Below are 15,241 nucleotides of genomic sequence, written 5' to 3'. Positions count from 1 at the left end.
AAGTGGGGTGAAGGAAACCTTTAACAACTATGGGGATCAGAAGGATGAGGGCAAAGACTGCGAAGAAAGAATAAGAATTATGGAGAAGTGAAATATGTCAAGAGGAAGGATCGGTATGCAGAGAAAAGGATTTAAAACAATGCAGGACTTAGTATAGAAATGTAGAAGAACAGAGGCCTTATGGTGGAGCTACTTATTACTCAGGAAGACCTGGAAAATGAATGCACGTAGGTAGGAATGGCAGGCAAAAGGAAAGAGGATGGCACCCTGCAGGAAATGGAAGTGCTTAAGGAGGCAAAGGAGAAAGACCTTTGCAACATTAAGGGAAAGAAGGGGAAATACATGGAAAAGGAAGGAAAGATAGAAATGAGTTACAGAATACTGTCAAAAGACAATTCAGGCACTTGAGGCACTTGCACAAAGTACACAAAGCGGGCTACTAAAGCCTGAGAATACTGCACAGATGGTATTCACACCACATAAGAGTGGGACAGGAATGCAGAAAGAAGAATAGCAGATGCTGGATGTGTCAAGAGGAAGAGGCAGGACTGCTGCACATGTTCTGTGACTACGGGGATGCCCAAGAAGTCTGGAAGCAGATACAGAAGATTTGGGAGATTCATTTCAAAAGGAAGGAAGCAGAGCATAATTGGGAATTCTGCACATGGGGCATAAAGAGGACAGCATCTGCAAGGTGAAATGAATGACAGCATATGCAAAGTGAAATGAACATTATCAGAGTGCTGACCACTGAAATTAAGGCCATCATCACTCAAAACTGGAAGGGGAAAAACAATATGGGTACATGCATTATATAAAAAGTTCCTGGACATGAGGGAGATGGCATAAACTGACTGGAATGAAGAAAAGAGAGTGAGGAAAAATAAAAACACAATGGAAAGAGGTATTAGAATCCTGCAAGGAGAAAAATCATACCGGATGGAAGAACAGGGTGAACGCAATGGGATACAGCAGGCAGAGATACGGATCGGGTAGGAAATAAAGCAGCCAACTATATGGTACTGCATTTGCATGTAAATGTAATATACTATATGGAGTTAATAAAGTAAAAAAATGTCTATGAAAATTATCTTTATCTGAATTTTTATTTATATTGTACACCTAGATGATGAAAAACTATCTTCAATATCTCATACATGAGGAGATATCCAGTCTGATTAAACACAGTGTGCAAACTGACCCTTTAGTGGTGATATATTGTCAATGAATAACACTTCAACTTGCATGATTAGGTAATCTAGATAACAGCACCTTCTGGGAGCAAGTGCCCATGGATTTCTTTATCTGTGAAGCACCTCCTGGTCTAGCTTGTGTTACACATAATGCAAGTAGCTCAGGTTCACCTGAATATATGAGATTCATGATTAAGGCTTGTTTGAACATGATGAACATATAATGGAGGTAAGCATGTGCCACATGCATTTCCTGTGGTGTAAGTAGATCACCTGTGTGCAGTTATGAACATTTGTAATGAGTGTTATGACTGATAAGAATGAGTTACAGTAACGTAGTGGCAAGACTTCAAGAATTATTCATAGAAGTTGTACCAAATAAACACTGAATAGATCACAACACAGATGGGATCTCTGTGTCATTATTTTGAACAGTCTGGACTTAAACATGGACTAGGGTACAATAAATTTAGCAAAACATTACTGATGCACTAAGCAGTAGCCACTGCATTAATAAGCCCAGGAATGAAAGCAACCTAGGTATGTACAACTCACAAGTAAGGAGACACAATGTCCAGTGGAAGGCCCAGTTGTACAAGAAGGATTAAAACAAGACACAAGCACAATCCAAATGTACACATGAGAAAGATGCAGCTAGAGAAAAAATACAATCAAAAGCCAAGAGTATGCTTAAGGCCAGAAAAGAAACCATGTTCTACTCCTTCTTGCAGCTATACATCTTCTGTGTGCACCTGTAGCTATATAGGTTCTGTAATTGCTGAAAGTGATAAAGGTTCTGTGCCTACTCACAACTGCACAGCTTCTGCACTACTCAGTGTCATAGAGGGCCTTGATTTACTCACAGTGATACAGGTTATGTGCTTAGACTAATAATGGTTCTATGCCTACTCAAAGTGTTACAAGTTCTGTCTCTGCTCATAGTTTTACTGATTCTGTGACTACTTGCAGCAAAATAGATTCTATTCCTACAAAGGTCTGTACAGGTTTTGTGTATACTAAAAATAATACAAGTTCTGTCCATAGTTATAGGTATATAAATTCCACCCTTAACAGTGATACAGGTTCAGTGCCCACTCACATCACTACAGGCTGTGTGCCTAATCACAGCAAGAAAGGTTCAAAGCTTATTCATAACGATACAGCTTATCAGCTTGTATATACAGCCATACAGATTCAGTGCCTGTTCACAGTGATACAGGTTATGTGCCTAGTAACAGCTATACAGGTGACATACCTGCTCACAATGATACATGTTTTGTGCATACTGACAGTAATACAGCTTCAGTGTCTAGTAACACCTATAGAGGTTTTGTTTCTACCAACAGTGATACAGGTCTTGTACTTACTCATATGGGGTCTGAACTTACAGTGATACATATGCTGTTGTGACTCATAGCGACAGAGGTTCTATATCTTCTCACAGAGATACAGGTTCCATACCCACTAATAGTGATGCAGTGTATCTGACTACTCACAATGCACCCATAAGAAAGATGCAGCTGCACAACAGAGAAGAAATCATTGCTGGAACCTTCCTGTGTCCTGAAAGAGTGTTCTTCAAACTATCTGGAGATATACATAGCTGAGTATATTTTTCTGGCACTTCAGAGTTGTGTATTGGTAATTGTTGTTTGACTAATTTTATATAATTGCTGGCTGACTTCAGAGTTGTGCACTGTTATTTTTGCTTCACTATATAGTTTTCCAGATCTTTGCTGAAGGTGTTGATTTTCCCATACCCACCCTTCCTATTCCTGTGTTGTTTAAATTTGGAGGTTTTTGCAGTTGCCCACCCCCACTGTAGATTTGATCTGGGACACTCCCACCAGTCCCATCACTTTACCTCATTCTACCTAACAGACTCCTTCTGCATTGTTTTTAGTCATTTTTAATTTAATTGCATTTTTTAAACTGTTTGGTCTAACATTGCTACATACTCAAATGTGCTAGCTTGCACTGCATTTGAATTGTTTTGACTCCTGTTTTAGCTACCTTTCTGTATATATAATAATAAAAAAATACCTTTCCTGTAACTAGTGTAGTCCAGATTCAGATTTGCTGTATTCAGGACTGTATGTAAGCTTCTGAGCACCCCCAAGCTTTCTGTGCTGGAGGGAAGCCTTCTAGCTTATCAGTGGGAGTGGTAACCACTAGGTAACCTATCTACCACATAAGGAGTGGTTCTGGCCCAGAAATTGTAGCTATTGGCCATTTGGGCAGTTTTTCCATCTCTCTCAACTTTCTGATTTAAAAGCCCACATTTGCACTTGTTTCCTCCCTTTCCTGTAACTAGTTTAGTCCAGATACAGATTCTTACTTTTAGCACTTGAATTTGCTTATTCGTGATCAGCACTTGTTCAGAACTTGTAAGCACTAAATAACCTATTAATTACTACAGCACTCAACCTTCCTCATTACCTAGAGAAAAACAGTTTTGGTACTTACTTTCCTCACTTGCTTAGAGAAAAACAGCTCTTGTACTCACTTTCCTCACTTATCTAGAGGAAAATAGTTTTTTATTCAGGCATGTCCAAGGGTCAGCTCCCAGTGTTCTCTCCTGTCTATCTGATGAATCTGGGCATCTTGGGGCAATGTAGAAATTGCCTCATGTATACAGACAACCCTCTCCTCCTACCACCCAACACTACAACCTGTGAGAGATGTACTTATCTAGCCAAACTGGAGGTAAAGCTCTCTCCAATCAAGACTGAACTTGACAGTCAAGAGGAGAAGGTAAACACTTGCACCACACCACACCACACTCATCACATAGTCTCACTAAATCTACACCACCAAAATCCACACATAGAAACACAAAAACATTTGTGGAGGCTCTCAGTAATAATCTGCTCAAGCACAGAGACCTCCAAAGCAGAAATGCAAGCAACCTTCACCCCCCAACACAACCCAAATGACACATAGCCCGCAGACTCAGTGTGCCACTCAAAGACAGCCAATAAGGCAAAACATAGGTGACTCTATAGTCAGGCACACTGATGTCCCACTCACCAGGCTAAACAAGGAGAAGGTTACTGTCAGCTGCCTGTAGGGTGCCAGGATCCACTACGTAAACCACGCACTCAGGTCACTCCACAACAAGTACAAATATGACTCTGTCATTGTCCATGTTGGTGTGAACAACCTGAGCTGTACCTCCCTGGACTACATGAAAAGAGACATGGAAGAGCTCTCCGATTTTGTAGCGCAGGCAGGTATGACCCTAGCCCTGAGTAGCATTCTATCATCACCCAGAATGATGCCGCAGTACAAGGACAAAATGATTGACTTCAACAATTGGCTAAGCTTCTGGTGCCATTCTAAAGGGATCCAGTATCTGTCTGCCTGGGATGACATGGTCGAGAGACCACAATGCTTTGCCAGAGATGGCCTGCACCTGTTACCCCTGGGATTCCAGATACTGGCTAAGGTTCTTGCCGCCCCTATAGTGCCTTTTTTAGGCAAGGTTTAAATGACAAATTCGCCACTGTAACAGGAACAGGCAAGCAAAAACTGAGGGTGATGCTACTCAATGCTAGAAGTCTAAATCTCAAAATGCACTCACCCAAGGCACTCCTTAAAATGGAGAACATCAATATCTGTGCAGTGACTGAGACCTGGTTCAAGGCTCCAGACAGCACCCCTGCACTACCAGGCTATAACTCATACCACACTTTTCGGCCATGTAACCTGGACCGGAACAACAAAGGTGGAGGTGTGTCCATATTCATTAAGGATATCCACAGCTCCAGGCTAGTTGCTCAGCATAATGCAGCCGAGGTTATCCAAGTGCAACTAACTCTGGGCAAAACTGCAATCCAAATTGTAGCTTGCTACAGATCACCCACCATGCCCCAGGATTCCCAATCCTCTTTTCTTGATGTACTGGAAAATATTAGGGTTCAACCAAACACCCCACCATTAACTGGGAAAACTACTCATGTACCTCCAACCATAAGCTAATTACCCTAGATAACCACATCCTGCCTCCCCCCCCCATTAAAGAAACCATGGTAAAAAAATTTCTCCAAAGCCAACTTCATGCTTCTTAAGACAGAAGTGGTGAACTTCATGACACCCATGCAGATGGACAATACAGCTACGACTACTGAATCCTACACAATTGCACTTTATAAGCACTTACATGAGTGCATGGATCGTGCTATCCCAAACAGAACCAAGACGCTATCCTCCAAAAAAGGAAGCCAATCTGGTGGTCCCCTGCCATAAACAAACTGCATGCAGAAGGAAGAAACTCTTGCAAAAGAGAGTAAAATCCCACAAGTGGAGGAGCTCCCTGGTCAGCCTCAGTAATAAGCTGTGATCCCTGATAAAATCCTCCAAAGCTAGTTATGAAAACAAAATCACCACTGATTCTAAAGACAACCACAAAACATTCTATAGCTATGTCAAGAATCTCAATGGCAACACTCAGATCTGCTCTGAGTTACAGCACAATGGCACTAAACATACAGACTCTACTGATATTGCCAACATCCTGGCAGATAGATTCAGTGCTAACTTTACCCCCCTCTCACCCCCTAAAGAGCTGATCTCTGTACTGGAAGAATGCAAAGTTCCTGTAATCACAGCTGCACAGGTAAAAACCGCACTCTCCAAAGCCAAGAACACAGCATCCATGGGACCAGACAACATCACAGGCTGCGTTCTACACAAACTACAGAACGAACTGGCACCCCACCTAAGTACCATATTAAATCATAGCCTCACCTCAGGCTTTGTGCCTGCTGAATGGCACACAGCAACGGTTATCCCACTTCACAAGGGGGGAGCCACCACGGAACTCGGGAACTACCGCCTCATTAGCCTGATGAGCCTGGTCTGCAAGGCCATGGAATGTATCATCATGGAACTTATAAACAAAGACATTGGTAATCTCCAAACTCTGGATCCCACCCAGTTCAGGTTTGTAAAAGGCAGATCATGTCTCCTAAACCTGATAGACTTCTTTGAAGCAGTCACCAAAGCCGTAGACAAGGGTAAGGTGGCTCACACAGCCTATCTAGATCTTGCCAAGGCTTTCGACACCATCCCCCACTCTGGAATTATAGATAAACTCACTAAACTAGGTATAAATCCCTATGTCATAAGATGGGTTCCCAACTGGCTCACTGACAGAACCCACACTATGAAAGTAGCAGACTCCAAATCCGACTTCAGACCAGTGACAAGTGGAGTACCACAGGGTTCAGTCCTGGGTCCTCTCCTGTTTGGTATCTACTTCTCTGAAGTACAGGCTAACACAGAAGGTCTTTGGCTAATGAAGTTCGCAGATGACTGCAAACTAGGAGCCATAATCGAAACTCCTAACGATGTGGACATCCTACAAAAGGGCTTCACTGAGACAGATGCCTGTTGTCAAAGCCATGGCCTCAAGCTCAATGCCAAAAAGTGCATTGTCATCCCCTTTGGTAAAAACTCTGTACCCATGAACTACAACATAGGCGGTAGTATACTTAACACCAAAAGTGTGATAACAGACCTTGGGACACAGGTGGACAGTAGTCTGTCCTTTGATAATCACATCGCCACAGTAGTCAGGAAATCCTTCTACGTGACACACCTCATCACAAAAGGTTTCTCATTCAGAAAAAAAGAGGTCATTGTTCCCCTCTACTCATCACTCATTAGACCCATTATAGAGTACAACGCCTCTTTTGGCATGTACCTCACAAGACATCTACAACAACTGGAAAGGCCGCAGAAATACCTCACAAAGATGATAACCAGCCTCAAACAGATGCCCTATGCAGACCGTCTCAAAAAACTCCAGCTTTACTCTGTCGCATATCGCCTACTCAGAGGTGATCTCTGCCTAACATACAAAGCTATGTCAAACCCAGAGCTGTTGGACATGCTCCACTTAAAGAAATCCCAATCCCTCCGAGCTACAAGCTCTAGGGACCTAAACCTTGTCACCACAATAAACAGAACATGCTGGAGGGATAGATTCCTGTCCCAGAGACTTCCCATACTATGGAATAAACTACCTATCTATATCAAACAAAGCTCCTCATTAGCACTCTTCAAAAAAAATCTTGATGATTGGATGGGAAATAGGAAATTCACCCCGGGGATCACCTCTGTGGCTCTGCTCAACAGTGGCACAGGAAAATAATTTTCTTGGGTGGCAAAAGCCAGGGTACCTTTTTGGCTGGGCTTGTATAGGCCCCAGGGCTGATAGCCTACCCTACCTATGAACCTATGAACCTGTGAACCTAAATATAATCAAATGCCAAGAGTGTGCTTAGGGCCAGAAAAGAAGCAATGTTCTATACTTTCTCATGGCTATTCAGCTTCTGTTATACTGCTTGTATATCTTTTCACAATGAGCCAGGTTTCATGCTACTGGTGATATAGTATATTTGACTACTCACAATGATACAAGTTCTATACCTAGTCATTGTGATATAATGTATCTGTCTGCTCATAATGATTGAGATTTTGTGCCTTCTCACAGAGATAAAGTTCTAGGCCTTGTCAAAGTGACAGAGGTTCCATGTTTTCTCATATCAGTACAGGTACAGTGCCCACTCACAGTAATGCAAGTTCTCTGCCTGCTCACCCTGATACTGGTTCTGTGCCTTCTTACACTGATGTAGGTTAGGTATTCCAAAGATTCAGCAACATGCCACGCAACTTTGAACCTTGAAAGAGGGACTTGCCACTCAGTAAATACATATAGCATCTTGTTGCCTTTTAACCACAAATCCACTACTCCTTATGGCTCCATCATGATAGTTCACATCTGACTCTAATGTTAATTACTTTTTCTCCGCACCCTCATCAACTCCAACCATTGCCTATTCAGCTCATGGAATCTTCTAGTGAGGAGGTGGTTGCACAATTCCAGGAAATCCTCCCAAACTGGTAAAATCAAACACCAAGCATAAATCCATGTAGCCCAAGTAAAACCAGAAATCCACACAAGGTTCACAAATCATATGGGTATACAGAGCAAAAAATAAAGTGCAAACCAATTAAAAAGAGGCCTAAAACACTAAAATTACTCCTTTTAAACTAACATTGATTTATTAATAACAAAACAAAATTAGTTAAGTGCTTTCATCCATACTTAACTGGACTTCTAAACTAATCTTGTTGACATGAGACACTCCTTTATAAAACTTTTAAATCAGTCACACGATTACTCCAAAATAACATCTTTTTAAAAACATCTATTGAAATAATGAAATAAAATTTGTTAAAATAGACTATATTCATAAAGCCATTAAGGTATGTCAATTATAATATATATATACATATCTATATATATATATATATATATATATATATATATATATATATATATATATATATATATATATATATATATGAATTGTAAAATTTTATAAAAAATCTTGCTTAAATATCATCTATTACTTTTGAATACATACATCAAAGATCACACCCTTCTTAAAGTTTAGCTGCTCTTAACTTGAGGACAGGGTTAATTGAAAGACATTCATTTAAACCTGGTAGTGTTGTGGCATTTAGTTTTAACTGCTACAAAAGCTGCCTATACTCGTTGTGTGTCTGCCATTACCCACCCCTCACAGCTAAATTAATAATGTCAATAATTTAAAAGAGAAACTTTTTTAATCTGCTTACCAAGCCTTCCAGGAGGAGTCACTGCTTATCTGTTCATTTATTTCCAATGCTACTGATATTTAAGGGTCCAGAGACACTATTTTCAAGACCAAGGAGATTTCATGATGTATTGTTTGTAATGTGATATACTGCTTTATTTGCAAGATGTGTCAGTTTTCAGGTTGGAGAAAATAGGAGATATATCTAGCTGACCAGCTTAAGGGAACAGTACCGGTCTGTCAGGACTGGTGACACTGAGTAACATATCATGCCCCATTTTACCATCAAAGATCACTGTGGCAATCACTTGCTTGAGTGTGTGCTCCAGCAGGGATTTCATAACACTAAGCAATGACTATAAACTGAAGTTAAAATGTATTTGTCCTGGCTTCTATCAGTTTTCCTTTTTTTCACAAATCCCCTTCAGTTGGTGTGGTTTTCCTGTAGGTCTCCAGTTTTCCTTGTCTGTATAATTTTTATGCTTCTTCCCCATTTTCACTTATTCTCTCATCTCCCTTCTGCTGCATTGTGTAGATTTACTCTATCTGCAGGAAATTTCAGGATTCTATTTTCTCTCTCATCTGTTACCAAACTTTTTTTTACCCAATCTACTCCTTGGATCTCTTTTTATCTTTCTTCTACAGTCTACATTTTATACTTGTTTGTTTCTCTAATAACTTATCTTTAACATTCTTTTTGAAGAACTTCCAGTCAAACTATCAGGTTTAACATTTATAGTCTACGTACAGCTTGCATTTATAAACCATTTAAACTTCATTTTTTTATGCCCCACAATGAGCAACATCTGTCTTTTTTGTTACCAGAGAAAAAGCTATTTTCTTTAGCAGGCAGAACACATAGCTTGATATTATGTAAGAACTAGGAGCTTAGAGACAAGCGCGTTCAAAGGTATGACCATTTAGGAGAGACAGTGACCTATAAGAGTGACAGAGGCATGGCCTATGGATGAAGACTGGTGACCGCCGTCTTACAAGGTATATGTATGTAATAGGAGACTGGGTACAGAAACTGCTGAAGGAATATCAGATTTCATAAAAAAGCTGACATTAAAATAAAATAAGTGAATATTTGAGAACATAGAGATGGAATGGCATGGAATAGAAATGGCACTGTAGTTCGGGGGATAATGAGCATATTAGTTTAAAGCCCAAACTGAGGTATCGGGCAACTAAACTTTGAAATAGCCTAGTGACTTCTATTTTTAATATTTTTAATATTTTATTATCAGTTTGTCACAGAAACAATGTAATAACATTTCCCATCATTCCAACACAATCATATTTTGTTTTAATGTATATATTATACATACTATCTTTTAAGTTTTGAGTGATTTGTAGTCTTTCAAGTGAAATTTTTATTTGTTATAGTATCTTTTAGCTTTGAATAACACTGTCACTTTAATTTAGGGTTGTTTCACTTAACTGATGGCAGTTTTTTTTATATAAAAAGGTTAATTGCACAAGTATTGAATTGTTCTGATGAAGTCTATTGATGAAAGCACTTGACCTGTTGTGTTCTAAATGGATTTGACATTGTGATTTTTTGTGGATTACATTTGCGAATTGTGACCTGTGGACTAATAAACTTGTTTTTTCAACTGCGGTCGTAGGTTATTGGCTCTAGGAGTGGATTTTAGTTATTTTTGTTGAAAAAACATTTATGCAAAATTCACACTTCAAGACCACTTTGCCAAAATGGCATGCTATCGAATATCTGGAACATCGCAATTTTACTCTGGGAAGTGAACCAATTGTCCATGAGCACAGAAAAGAAACAAATAGAAGCGAATCAAACCTACCCATGAGGGGGGGTCACCCCCATACCCCCCTGTGGGGGGCTGCACCCCCCCTATACCCCCTAATTAAATATACCAACTCTGAGATCACACTGTAGAATAGAAAGCCCAGTGTTTCATTTCCCGGAGTGAAATTGGGATGTTCTGGGTATTTGATAACATACCGTTTCAGCAAAGTGGTTGCAACATTGTGAATTTCGCATAAGTGGTTTTTCAACAATATCAAGTAGATCCACAGATATATATATATATATATATATATATATATATATATATATGTAGACATATATATATATATATATATATATGATATATATATATACACATATACAGTATGCACATGAATCCCAATTGCATAAAACTAGGAATCCAGGTTTATGACAGGATGAACAAGGGAACAATTCAGAATTGTCCTGCAAACCCTATACCTTGCAACTCATGAATGGGCTTTAACATGTGTCCTGCATTTGTAGGTTGATTGACAGTCTGGCCACATTACATGCTGCTGTACACACACACACACACACACACACACACACACACACACACACACACACACACACACACACACATTTTAGCATGCATTTAGGGTCATATAGATTAATGTGGATATGCTTCAATATATTTTAAGCACAAGAGGTATTTTAGAGAGCTATACCTAGAATAACTGAAAGGTTAGATGATGTGAACATTATAACGGATTTGCTTATTTATCATTCTGTCAAGCAAGAGCATAATGTGAGATCACTTAATGTCAGGTATGTGGGCATCATATATGTGGGCATCATATATGTGGGCATCATATATGTGGACATCATATATGTGGGCATCATATTATGACTACTGAAGGTTTCACATCAGATGTTGTGAAAGACAATGTTATAATCAATATGATGAAACCACAAGGCAAATCTGTTATTACACGACAGATTGAAATGGTTTAATATCTTTCAACGTTTATTCTTAACTGATATTATAACACTACTTTGGAAACTACAAGAGTATGCTGTCAACTGGTTTTGGACTGCACAACAAGTTAAAGGTTATGAAATGTTGAGAAGCCTTGTCACAGTAAGCAGAGTATAAGATTTATGAGCAGTTCTCAACTAATCACTGGCATCCTTACAGATAAATTAAGCTCCAATGTTCCCCCTCTGTTGCTTCCACACTTCCCAGTATAAAGTATTCAGTCCATGATCCCCTCTCAAGTAACTGCATCTTCTCCACTGGACAGATAACATATCAGACGTATGGACAAGTATAATCATAAAAGGAAATGGTTTCCTTTTGCTATTTTTTTATTTTGTCACTTTTCTTTATATTGATTTTTGAATTGCTGGCTTTGATCTCCAGTGCCCTTTTTAGTTTTTCATTTTGATAAATCAACATATATATATATATATATATATATATATATATATATATATATATATACATAGGTGTGTGTGTGTGTGTGTGTATGGAGATATATATGAATATATACATGAATTTAGTGGGAGCAGTCAAATTGGCAATACATTGACATGCTTAAAGTCAACACTATAATGTTGAACTGTGAAACATTGATAACTTCTGGGCATGCTCTGAGCTAACTGCTCAGAACAAGCATGTAGAAAACTGTGTTTTTGCAGGGACGTAAGCCACCATCCCCTCACACTCCCTGCTAATTATATATACCAACTTTGACACTGGTTCCAGGGAAGGGATGTATTCCCTTTCCCTATGGAGCTTGTTTTATCTCACAACTATTGACCATTGGCAGTACTAACCAAAGTGGTTAATCAATACCTGTTGATCTAAGCCACAACCAACCAAAGTACAGAAAAGTGTGGCTATATGTGTATGTATATACATATATATATATATATATATATATATATATATATATATATATATGTGTGTGTGTGTGTGTGTGTGTGTGTGTGTGTGTCTGTGTGTATGCGTGGATCTACTTTATTTTGTTGAAAAAACAACCAGGAAATCAACACGGTGTGGTAAAAGAGTGGCAAACAACACAAATAACTAAAATTCACTCCTAGAGCCAATAACCTACGACCGCAGTTGAAAAAACAAGTTTATTAGTCCACAGGTCACAATTCGCAAATGTAATCCACAAAAAATCACAATGTCAAATCCATTTAGAACACAACATGTCAAGCGCTTTCATCAATAGACTTCATCAGAACAATTCAATACTTGTGCCATTAACCTTTTTATATAAAAAAACTGCCATCAATTAAGTGAAACAACCTTAAATTAAAGTGACAGTGTTATTCAAAGCTAAAAGATACTATAACAAATAAGAATTTCACTTGAAAGACTACAAATCACTCAAAACTTAAAACATAGTATGTATAATATATATATATATATTAAAACAAAATATGATTGTGTTGGAATGATGGGAAATGTTATTACATTGTTTCTGGGACAAACTGATAATAAAATATTAAAAATATTAAAAATAGAAGCCACTAGGCTATTACAAAGTTTAGTTGCCTGATACTTCAGTGCGGGCTTTAAACTAATATGCTCGTTAATCCCCGGAACTACAGTGGCATTTAGTCTAAGTTGCCATCTTACTTCTGCTCTAAGATTGAGTTTATTTTAAAAATTAATAATAAAAGAATTGATGAGTTTTTAAAAGAAATTGATGAATTAAATAATGTAATTTTAACTGATAATAGCTTTGTTAAGTATAATCATAGATACAATGGATTATTTGATAGGGTTGAGAATGATGTGAATGTTAACATTGAAAGAAAGAAGAAAAAGTTGTTAAGGGATGAATATGAGTATAAACATAACCTTGCATACCCATTTCCCAAGGCTTATATGGAAGGAGAAGAAGTGTCAAATCATCAACAGACCAGTGAAGTTAATCCCCATAGGGCTACACCAGGTACCCGACATATTAATAACAATAATTTGTATGATTCAGAATACCCCCCTCTCAGAAGTTCAGAAAGGTTGCAGGACAAAAATAAATATAGGGATGAGAATAATGTTTTTTTAGGGACAAAAGGTGGAGGGGTGGGAGACGGAACAGTTACAGGAACCAAACAGGTTGGAGAAAGAACAGTTACCATCAATCTTAGTCAGTGATGAATGTCCAGGTTTTGGGACACAGGAGATTATTACGGTTAAGTATGATGGTTTATTACACACATATAAAGGATTTAATATTTTCAATTATGCAGGAACTGAGATTAATAAAGAATTGCTTCATCTTCTTATGAAGGGGATTAAATTTGTTCCTGCTACTAGGGAGAACATTTGTGATACTTTAATCGAATTAAAGATCTTTGTGAGATAGTTGAATTTAAAATTTTTATTTAAACACCAACATTACAATAATAGTAGTATGAGATCCAATGTTAAGAAGAGTTGTTTTAACCCGCCCTTACACCCTTTATTGAGTTCCTTTGAGAATGCATGTTCCCAAGAGATCTATCAGAATTTAAGGGAACATAGGTCAAAGGTATTTAATTTAACTAAAACTGAGGAACAACTATTGGATGGTTTCAGAGGTGATGTTAACTTAAGATTTATGAAACCTGATGAGGGTGGGGGCATGGTGATCGCCAATACTGAAGACTATAACAACAGAATTTTCTGTATGTTACAGGATGAAATAAAACATGAATGTGTTTCCAGGAATTAAATTAATATTTCTTACAGAAAGATCAAGTTGTTTTTGGAGGATTCACTGTACCAGGGGACTATCAACGAGGAAATGTTTAACTTTCTTAATGTTGACCATCCTACTATCCCTATGGCTTTTGGTATTCCAAAAACACATAAGAACATTTTTGAACCCCCATACAGGTTGATCATATCTGGTCAGAATAGTATAACTTACCCTATGGGTGTTTTTATTGATCGTACAGTAAGGAACGTTTTGGCTCCCAATGACCATATTTTGGTTGATTCATGGGATTTTTTGCGGAGGATCAAGAGGGACTATTATGATAAGGACGTCAGTTTCTCCACAATAGATGTGGTTGATTTATCCATTTCTATACCTCATGATAATGGATTAGAGTTCTTTTATGAGGTTTTTGTAGAGAAAACTAGTTTAAGTAATACTATGATTCATTTCATTACTGAACTTATGGAAGTGATTCTTAAAAATATTTTTTTAGTTTTGGTGGAGAATTATTTCGACAAACAAAAGGGGTGGCAATGGGTAACAGCTGTGCCCCTTTATTTGCCAATCTTGTTATGTACAGGTGGGAAACAATTTTTGTTTTTAAACCACCCTACAATGAACATTGGTTAGTATATCTAAAGTTTCTTGATGACCTTTTTATGTTATGGAAAGGGGGTGAAATGCACGAAAAATGTCTTGACTTTTTAAACGGATTATGCGATTATTTTAAATTCACTGGGAATAGTGGGAACTCCCACATTAATTATTTAGACGTTAGAATAACTAAGGATGTGAGGTCCAATTGTTTTGAATCATGTGTGTATAGAAAACCAACATTTTCTAATGACTATCTTGAATTTACAAGTAGCCATCCAACCTTTGTAAAGAGGAATATTGTAAAGGGACAAATGGTCCATGTAGCCAGAATGCGTTCAAAATTAGACCTGGTTA

The 15,241-nt window shown here is 38.2% G+C and overlaps 1 protein-coding gene across 1 annotated transcript in view; it reads right to left on the bottom strand.

Annotated features, from left to right (window-relative positions):
- The window catches only part of GRIK4 (glutamate ionotropic receptor kainate type subunit 4), a 5,029,336-nt gene that overhangs the window by 1,849,254 nt on the left and 3,164,841 nt on the right, over window positions 1–15,241 (bottom strand). The window lies entirely within an intron of this gene.

The sequence above is a fragment of the Protopterus annectens genome, chromosome 8.part0 (genome assembly GCF_019279795.1).
Source record: "Protopterus annectens isolate FY-2018-M chromosome 8.part0, PAN1.0, whole genome shotgun sequence".
Taxonomy (NCBI): Eukaryota; Metazoa; Chordata; order Ceratodontiformes; family Protopteridae; genus Protopterus; species Protopterus annectens.
Note: the sequence above shows the minus strand (reverse complement) of the source record. Positions and strands in the feature narration are given on the sequence as shown.